The sequence below is a fragment of the Hirundo rustica genome, chromosome 3 (genome assembly GCF_015227805.2).
Source record: "Hirundo rustica isolate bHirRus1 chromosome 3, bHirRus1.pri.v3, whole genome shotgun sequence".
In the NCBI taxonomy this organism is placed as follows: Eukaryota; Metazoa; Chordata; class Aves; order Passeriformes; family Hirundinidae; genus Hirundo; species Hirundo rustica.
This window is the reverse complement of record NC_053452.1, coordinates 84,967,293-84,977,068: the sequence shown is the minus strand read 5'-3', so window position 1 is coordinate 84,977,068 and position 9,776 is coordinate 84,967,293. Positions and strand designations below refer to the sequence as shown.

At 38.1% G+C, this 9,776-nt stretch overlaps 1 long non-coding RNA gene across 1 annotated transcript; it reads right to left on the bottom strand.

Moving 5' to 3' along the window:
* Positions 1-207: 207 nt before the first annotated feature.
* Positions 208-5,003, bottom strand: LOC120750570 (uncharacterized). Its single transcript, XR_005700050.2, has 3 exons — positions 3,524-5,003; positions 3,022-3,226; positions 208-2,473 (listed from the first exon to the last, which is right to left on the bottom strand). It is a non-coding gene; the product is annotated as an uncharacterized LOC120750570 (long non-coding RNA).
* Between the last annotated feature and the right edge of the window lie 4,773 nt (positions 5,004-9,776).

The window sequence follows — 9,776 nt, the reverse complement described above, 5'->3', positions numbered from 1 at the left end:
TGAACTAGATTTCCTTGAAAAACATCTCAGGGTTTTCCCACGGCAGGGCTCTAACATAATGCAGGAGAAAAAAAGCAAACATACTTCTCAGGCCTTGATCTCCCACTTTCATGGGTAATTAATTTCACATGCAAAAATATTTCCATTGATTTAGGACTCTTCATAAGCAGAATATGCAGTTCATATGTATTTGTAGAACTGGGGTCATACACTGTACACAACTGAACACATGGTATTATAATTGGGGAAATATTGAAGTAAAGGCCTGGAGATTTGAGTATTAAAAGAAAAAGAAATTTTTATGGTTTATAGTGTGGAAGACTTTTCAAGGCTCAAGAAGAATCAAAATGTAATGATTTTCTGGCTATTGACATACAGGCTTTATGCTTTGCCAGGTCACCTCTTCAACAATATCTGCTAATTGAAAACATTTTGAAATTTCCCATTCTCTAAATTATTCCAATCTAAACAGATCACTGATTAACTTTGTATCTGCATTCCAAATGGCATAGTCCTCCAGCTCTTTAGTTGAGCTTTCTCTTTGCAAAGGAATTCTTATTTGCTTTTATTGCAATGTCACATTATTTTTGGTCTAGATGTGAATGCTGTTTAAGCATTTAAAAATTAACCTGCTGTTTGGAACAAGAGGAGTAAGAGTTTTGGAAACCTTCAACCCCTTTTTCTGACTCCAATAAACATCATAGACCATAATATTTAAAAAAAAAAAATCCAACTACTTGGTCAGCTTGAAAGAGCTATTTGTATGCTGGCAAAAACTTCACTTAAATATGTGCACTTAATAAAACTTTCATAACAAGAACAATTAAAATTCTATTATGCCAGAGTTCTAAGCAGGCAGCCATGCATTATTTTTACCTCTGTAGGAATAACACAATACATAAATTCAATGCCCACTTTTCACTGTAGAGAGCAAGCTGTTTAATGCTGTCAACAACACCAGGTTCCCCTCCGGCATCTGCATTATTGGCTAACACATATAAACAAAGCAGCTCAGGTCATGTTTCCTGCTCATTCAAAATAAGGAATACCAGGCGTGAACTCTTTTCCCCTACTTGTACTGAGCTCCATAACTTAAAACAAAAAGAAACCTTTTTTCCAACATTTCTTGCAATTCTTAATCCAGGAGAACACGTTCATATATAAATGTGACACATAAAGCAGTACTCCCTTCTCAAGCAATATTTGAGGTGAAAAGGATGGATCTGCTGAACATAGACTAATATTATAAGCAAAAACATTACTAAGCTAATGCAAATTAAGATATAGGCTTCTTTCTCTAGTGATACTTTCATCTGCACTAGCAGCTGTATGAGAAATAGATTAATGAATTTTGTTGCATTGTTTCAAATGCCTGGATTCTTTCACAGAGAGTTTTGTCTAAATCGCCAGTGAGGTTCATTGGAAAAACAGTTGCCACACCAATAGCCCTTACTACCAACTTCTTAAAATACATCAGAATTTCCAAGCAAATATACCCTCCTAACCATCTCTGATTTTAGAACACTAATCTCTGTAAAAGAAGTAAAGAAATAGTAACAAAATGTTTTTCAGCCTTCTCTGAGAAGAATAGTCAATAATTCTCTTCATTTTTAGCTACTGTAAGGTAGATGCTTTTGTTTCTAGCTAAAGAGAACTACAGAGATTAAACAGGAAGGTCAAAATCCACAGGTGAATCATTACAAAAAGTTCAAATTAAAAAAAAAAAAATAGTGTTCCATTCTTCTTGGCTCTTAATCAGTGGATAAGCTGTGCCACCTTGAGTGTTGAAAAGTATCTGATTTCTGGTGAGCAGCACAGTCTATTTATATGAGATTTTCCTGCCTAACAGCGTCAGATGACAGAAGCAGAAATGTTTCTGAAACAAACCTCTGCAAGTCTCAAAATCCCACTCAGATAGAAACAATTGCCAGTATCAGATTAGGCTTGGCATAGCTTTGTCTAGCCAAGTCTTGAAAACCCCCATAAATGGGAACTCCATGAGCTCTCTGGGTGATCTAGGCCTGTTTCTCCAACCTCTCAAACTGAACTCTGTGCTGTTGTCTCATATCATCTACCATTACTGTAAAGATGTAAGCTCCACACCCTTACAATTGCCTTTCGAGTATTTGTAGGCTGCTGTCAGACCATCCCTTAGCTCCCTTTTTCCACGTAGAATGAACCAGCTATCCTAACTCCTTGCAAAGGCCTTTCTGTTCCAAATCCCTGACCACTGAAGAAGGCCTCCTTCAGACTGTTGCCATTTCTCAACATCCACTTGAAAGCTGTACTTAAAACAGGTTGCTGCATTCCAGATGTAGTCTCACCAGAGCCATACACAGGGTTATAAATTCCTCCAATGGTTTGACTACACCTTCCTAATGTGTGCCCTAGGTCATTATCCACTTCTTGATCATAATAGCAGTGTACTTTTGTCTCTTATTCCTGTAGTTTTTCAGAAATTCCTCTGGTGTCCCTGTGGAAAAGAAACTGAAAATGAGTCAGTAATTTGCACAGGCAGCAAAGACAGACAGATTTTGGGCAGTACTTAAAGAGTTTAGCAAGCCAAGAAAAGTGACTATTCCCTCTTTCCAGCTCTGTGAGGTCACGTGTTCTGTATCCTGTTTTGGGCTCCAGTACAAGAAAGATATGTGGCTTCGGGACCACTCCAGCAGGAGAGTCACCAAAATTGTCGGGAGGCTGAAGCACAGGATGTTCAAAGAGAAACTGAGGGAGTTTGGTTTGGTCACTTTGGAGAAAGAGGCCGTGGGAGATACTACTGCTACCTGCTACTAGTGTACTAGGAGAGTGTAGGGAGAATAGGGCCACTGTTCTCGGAGGTGCAGGAAGGACAACACAGAAATTTCCACAGACAATATAAGGGGCATTTCGTAACAATTCCTAGTACTATATCAAGCTGAGGTGAGGAGATATTCAAAATACAGTAAGACAAGGCCCTAAGCAACCTGATTTTAAAATGGCAGAAGATTCAACAAGTCAACCTCCAGAGATTTTTCAACCTACATGAGTCAGTACTTGTCCTTCATTGTATTCCCAAGGTCTTCTGCAGCAAGGCTGCTACTCAGCCAGCCTGTTCCCAGTCTTCCACGTGCAGATATTTGTTCTTGGTGTTGAAATTCATGCTGGCCCAATCCTCACGTTTCTCAAGGTCGGTACAAATATAAACTTTGTCCTTTGTTGTATCAGCAGCTCCTTATCTTAATGATGCCTGCAAATTTGATGAACAGTGCTTTCTGCTTTATTATACAGGTCACAGATAAAAATACTGAAGAGCATCAGTTCCATTATCAACCCTGAAATACCTGGCTTTTTACTGACCACCACCTGACCACAGACCCATTTCAACTCACCCAATGATCTGATCATCCAGCCCATCTTTTTTCAGCTTCCATATGAGAGGTGTGGGGTCAGAAATCTTACTAAAGGCATATTTACCCCTCTCCCCTCATTCTGATAACTGCTCATTTCTCTACAGAAAGCAATCAGGATGTCTGTTTCTGATTACCTCCTTGTCCTGTTTGAGTTTAGAAGTGGGTTCCAAAAGAGGATCGTGCACTACAATCTTTGCAGGGACTGAGGTAAAAGCCAGCACCTAATAGCACTCCAGATCCCATTTTTTGCCATTCTTGAACACGACTGTATTGTTTGCTTTTTCCATTCATCATGATTTTTCACAGATAGTACACAGCAGCCTTGGAATCACAGCAGCCAAGAAGACAGCTACAGCCAACTTTTCCAGCACCTTTGGAGCAGTCCCAGGGATATGTCCAGATGAAGGGGTTTCTAGCTTGTTCACACAGCACTAGCTCCTTCCCAAACTCTTCTGATACTTGGAGAGATCAGGGAGAAGGTTCTGCCTGTGATAAGAAAGGTGGAAAAAACCCTGCCTTTCCAAAAGTATGTCAGCTTTTAATATATATCCCACACTGTGTTGTCTCTCATACACCAGCAGCCCCAAATATCTCCTTTACATTTTTTACTCCTTGCTCAATATAATGAAGCTTTTTCTAGCTTTAGAGTTTTGACTTTCCTGATTTTGTCTCTAAGTACCTCAGCGATCCTTTTATATTCTTCCTTTGTGGTGGGTTTTTGTTTCTGTTTCAAACACCTTCACTGTTTGTATTTCAGTTCATCAAGAGGCACCCTTTCAGGCACACTGGTCTTGTTCTGAAACTTGTTTTTTTCCCACATAAAAGGTTGTCTTGTTCATGATCCATCATCCATCAGTGAGTTCTCTTTGTAGGAGTCATCCAGCTCTGTTGGGTACCCTGCTGCTGCATGGCTGCTTCATAGAGGACCTTGCCTAAAAATTCCTTGAATAACCAGGTCTGTTCTCTGCAAGCCTAGAGCCATAGCTCTGCAGTTTTATTTCCAGACTTCCTCTAAATCCTGAGCTTCATTGCCTTGTGCTCCCTGCAGCTTAAGGTGCCACACAGTGTCTGTGTTCATCAGTCCTTCTCACTCTGTGGACAGTAAGTCCTACAGAGCGACGCTCCTGGACAGCCTCTCTAACATTTGCACTGGAAATGTGTCACCACGCAGTCCAAACTTGGGTGACCGCATGAAGACACATTGACCTCATAGCAATTGTCTGGACAGCTGAGACCATCCCTAAATACAGGTGCCTGCAGGTGGGACGCTTCCACTTGTTGTTTGGAGAAGGGCTCTTCTGTTTCTTATCAATCAAGTCTGTTGCAGACTTCCAAGGTGCCCTCAGTTTTATTTTCCTCTCTGAAGCTGATGCAGAAGCTTTAGCACATGTCTAGTTTTGCCCTATAGAGCCCAGTGAATACAAAAAGATAACCTGCTCCTTATTTTCTTTGGATGTCACTCCACAATGGCCTTTTTGCTCCATGGACTATCCTCTTAGGATATTCCCTGTCTGATGTGAACAGACTCTGATTGAGACTGGCCCCACTTTTTGTCTCCACAAACCTTGATCTCCTGCTTCATCAAGAGAGGTCACTAAAGGCACCAAGGGCAGTGAAACATTCTAGATATATAAATGAAGGAATATAAAAATAGTAATTAGTGAGTAGCTGATGCAATTATTCTTAGGGGCAAATTGGATTTTTAAATTGTACTAAAACACCCAGTATTTGCATATAGTGTCATATTGACATAAGCTGCAGAGGTAAACTAAAGGCATTCAGCTTCAGCTTGGGATCTTAAGTTCAAATTTGTGCTCTTCATCCTTGGATCCATACTATGACTCCAAGGCTTGTGTTCTTTGCACTAAGTTTTTAAATTCATGTAAGAAACAGCTAAATGTCATACCAAGACCTTAAACCTTGATTCTACTAAATTCTGCTAGTTTAGACTGGAGAAATATCAACTTTATTTATCTTTACTTGTTGTGGCTCTTTTAAGTCCCAGATTCTCTGCATTACCATTGAAAATTATTCACAATAATACTAAGCATTTGTATGAGCCTCCATGTATCAATTATCTTACAGTCAGTGAGTAGCTTTATTTGCAGCAACTAACATAAGTTTACTTTCAGTTTGTTTTAACATATTTGTCTTTTCCTATAGCAATTATATTGTGCGCAACAACAAACTCTACAGTAAAAAATTGTAAGTCATATTAAAATTCTCTGGCTTCCTAAATGTAATGTAAAACATTTGGACTTCATTTTCTTCCAGACACATTAAGTTTTTATGACTTCTTTTTGAAAGATTGTGCTGGGCTCCATCATGCATATTTGTTTCTGCTCTGGCACGTAATCCATTTACCAATAAATTTATTATAAGTTGCAATTTGGGATTCTTGTATTTTGGGATTTTTTTTTAAAATTATTTTCTGAGTTCATCTAGAAATTCAAATTAATGCCTCAGACAAATATAAGCAATTATGTGGAAGCCAATCCAATTATAAATGCTCAAATGTAAGCACAGTGCAGTATTCCACTTTTCTGTGGTGTTCAAAAATAATATATAAAAAAACAAGTTGTAGTAAGATGTTAATTTTTCTATTATTTCATTCCATGTTTGAAAAATAAAATTATTGCTTTAATTAAAAAATTAATATTTTCTTCATGCATTCTTTTTAGTAACAAAATATAGGCACCATCCAATCCTATGGAAAATATTTTTAGATTTACATTAAGTCACTATTTTAGGCACAAAAATCAAACTTGTGTAAAACTAAATTAGTTTCTATCACATGAAAAAACCCACCCTTTAGTTTCTCATAAAGTCTAAGGTTTTTAAGAAGTGGCTGAAGGCAGCTCCTACTAGAAGCATTGGCACTTACCATCACTATGAACCTCATCACACGTCTGTAACACTCAGTTGTTTTGAAACTCTTGACCACATGTGGTTTACAGTCAGCCTCCAGCTTCTGGAGTTAAGGTTGTTGTTAGAACAAATAGCGTTAAAAGCTTTGTTCTTAAGGGACAAAAATGGGTTTTGCATGATCTGTTTCTAAACAAAATTGTGCACCTGCATCTGCCACCAGCACTCTTTGCAACTGTATTTTCTGGAAAATAAATCTCTTTTTCCTGCCTGTGTGCAGTGCATCCTCTTTATGATAGTGATCATAACTTCTACGGTGCAGGAATGCATCCGGTGCATAAAACAGAGCTCACTGATCCCCATTCAGGCAGAAATTAGACAGAAAAAGTACAACTCTTCTTTCTTTCAGACCCATGTTGACTACAAGGCCCAAATTGTAAAACTTCAGAAAACTGTATCAATGAATTAATTTAAGCCATAGCAAATTAGATATTTTCCAGCTCCTGACCCTGAACCTTTTGTTAAAACTTGAACTCTGCAAATCAAATTTTTTTTTAGCTTCAAAACTCTTGGCTAATTTATTTTCATTTTGTGTGTCTTTGTGCTTCCAGTTTCTGGCAACTTCTACAAACAAGTATGCCAAAATCCTGCATTCAAATTGTATCCTCAGCCAAGTGAAAAGGGGAAAACACTCAAAATCATGCAAGACAGTATTTTCTCATGAGTTTTCTGTTCTCACGAACTTTGTAGGCCAGTTTTGGATATACAAAAGTTCATCATGTAAGAGACTTCAGATAAGGAACCAAACTTCTGGGATTCACCCATTTGTCACTAATTTCTCTTCCTTCTGGGAAAAAAAAAAAAAACAAAACCAAAAACACCAAGACTGCCAAAGGGAAGGAAAAAACATAATGAAGGGAGAAAAGTCCAGAAATTAAAAATATATATATATTAAGAGAAGATCTGTGAACAGACTGAAAATAAAGTCCTGAAGAAATAAAAGTGACAATAGGATGGGCAGAGCTACATTCAGGAGGTGAACTCTGAAGAGGAAAAATGGGTAAGATGGGCATCTAATTGAATATAGACATGTGCTTTGTCTTAGAAGTTGAAACAACTACCTTAACCTGAACTGTCCTCAGTTCAGACAGCCAAAGCTGAACTGAATATTATCTAAATATTTACTTTCTTATCGCCTTCTTTATTCTTTTTTGTGTACATCAGTAACCCTTTTGTTACTTTTCTTCACAGTGGCTGACATGGACCTCTGTACTGGATTTGTGCTGAACACAGAGTTGATAATATAGAGATATGACAGGTGATGCTGACTGACCAAAGGAATATTCCAGACCATGTGACATCATGTTCTGGAAAAATGGGGCAAGAAAGGAAGAAGTACATAATTTGTACTGATGGTATTTGTCTTCCTAAGTCACCATTACATACAATGGGGCCCTGCTCTCCTGAGGATGGCTGAACACCTGTATGCCCATGTAAAACACTGAATTAATTCTTTGTTTTGCTCAGCTTGTGTGCACAGTTTTTGCTTTTCTTATTAAATTGTGTCTTTACCTTAAGCCATGAGTTTTCTCACTTTTACCCTTCCAATTTTCTCCCTGATCCCACTGCTGGGATACTGCTGCTATGTAGGCATTGGCTGCTGGCTGGGGTGAAACCAGGACAACCAGTCACTGGTGGACTTTTTATAACAGGCCTTTATAACTGTGATAGATGCATCAAAACTCTAGATCATAATAGAAGCTTCTATCTCAACTTTGTAGATAAAACCTGTGTATTTGAGTACTGTACTATAATATATGGGAACATAATTCAGGGGCAAAAAAGCAATGTGTGGGGAAAAGGACAAAAACCTATTTCTGTTGTTTTACGTCACTTACATTTGCATACCTGTAGATCCATCTACCCAAGAACTGCAGCATTCTCTGAACTCACACCGTGCCCACTGCACTCCTCTAGCTACCTACAGTCTCTTGACATAAAGATCCTTTAAAAAAATGCCATTATCTTGAAATTTGGAATTATAGACTCTTTAATTGTATGGTTCTTATATCATCTGATCAAATGTTCCTAATAGTCTGAATTTTTACAGCATTGTATGACCTTTAACCCCATGATTTTAATCACATTTGTCAGGAGGCTAAAACTTCACATAAGTTTGAAAATGTACATGTTTTAAAGGCTATTGTTATTAATATCCTTGTATGTCTGCTGGGATCCCCTGCAGTGCATTCATGGGCTACAGGTTTGTTTTGACTGTTGTGAATGATGTTCTTCTTGTTCACCAAACACTGACCTTTCTTTGCTGAAGTAATAGGTCCACAAAATCTATTTTTTTTCTCTAAAAAAACCCACCACTAAACTGATAGTATATTGGTTAATGCTTGGGAGAAATAAATTTCAGTTTTATTCTTCAGTTTTAAAAAAAAACAAAGCAATAGTGACTAATGGAAGAAACCTCATAATAGCAATCCAGTGTATACACTAAATATGCAACTGTCAATGAGAAATATATAGATATTGAATATGTAGAGACATACTTGTAAATGCTCTATATGGAAATGAGTAAATAAGCAGGTTAGAGTATTTTTCTTAAAGAGTTGTGGGGTTTTTTGGGGTTTTGTTTTGGGTTTTTTTCCCCCCTTAAAAAATCCTCTCTTCCAAAAGATAAGGCAAGCTGCAGCCTGCTATTGCATGGTGGCCATCCAGTAGCTCTTAACATTAGCTAGCAAGTTCTCCTATTAGTTAAAACAAGTATTTTTCCAAGAGACTCAGTTATGGTGTCCTCTGATACCAGTCTATTTTCTTTCCTTTAGGCAGTATATAGGAAACTCAGTTTCCTAAAAGGGCTAGGAGGAACCCAGGAGTCCTGCCCTCACACTTCAAGCTCCATACTTCAGCTCTTCTCTCATTTTCCTCAACAAGAACTTTCAAACAAAGGAAGAGGACACATTACAATCAGTTAATATCTGAAATGTTTCTCCTCAACTGTAAACCACCTTGGGTCTGCTGTAAAAGAGAACACTGCACTGTCTTCTGGCATTAATAGAAATGTCTTTTATTAGAGATACCTGATCTACATTGCAGAAATACAGAATGTTGGATGAGAGCCAGTGTCCTGGATCCAGTATTTCTAACAGTGGTTTTATCTTGTTGCATCAATGTAATGCAACTCAGATGTTGCCAACCATGTTATTTTTTAGCCTGTCACAATATTGTACAGTATTAGGAAGGCATTTTAATTTCTGCCATCTTGGAGATAAATTCCTGGCAACTGATTGGGTGAATTTATGGTTCACAAGGTGCTGGGATGATCATCAGGAGCAGCAAGTCTGCCCTTTGCTGGTCCTTCAGCCAACTTCTTGTGTGCCTAGTAATGCATTCCTAGGGATGAAGTTTCCACTGCTATGTACATTTCCTTAGTGAAATGCAGTTAGGAAGGATTACTCCTTCCCTTAATTATTTCAGCTTTATTCTGAATGTTCAGTGGGACATATCCAGGCC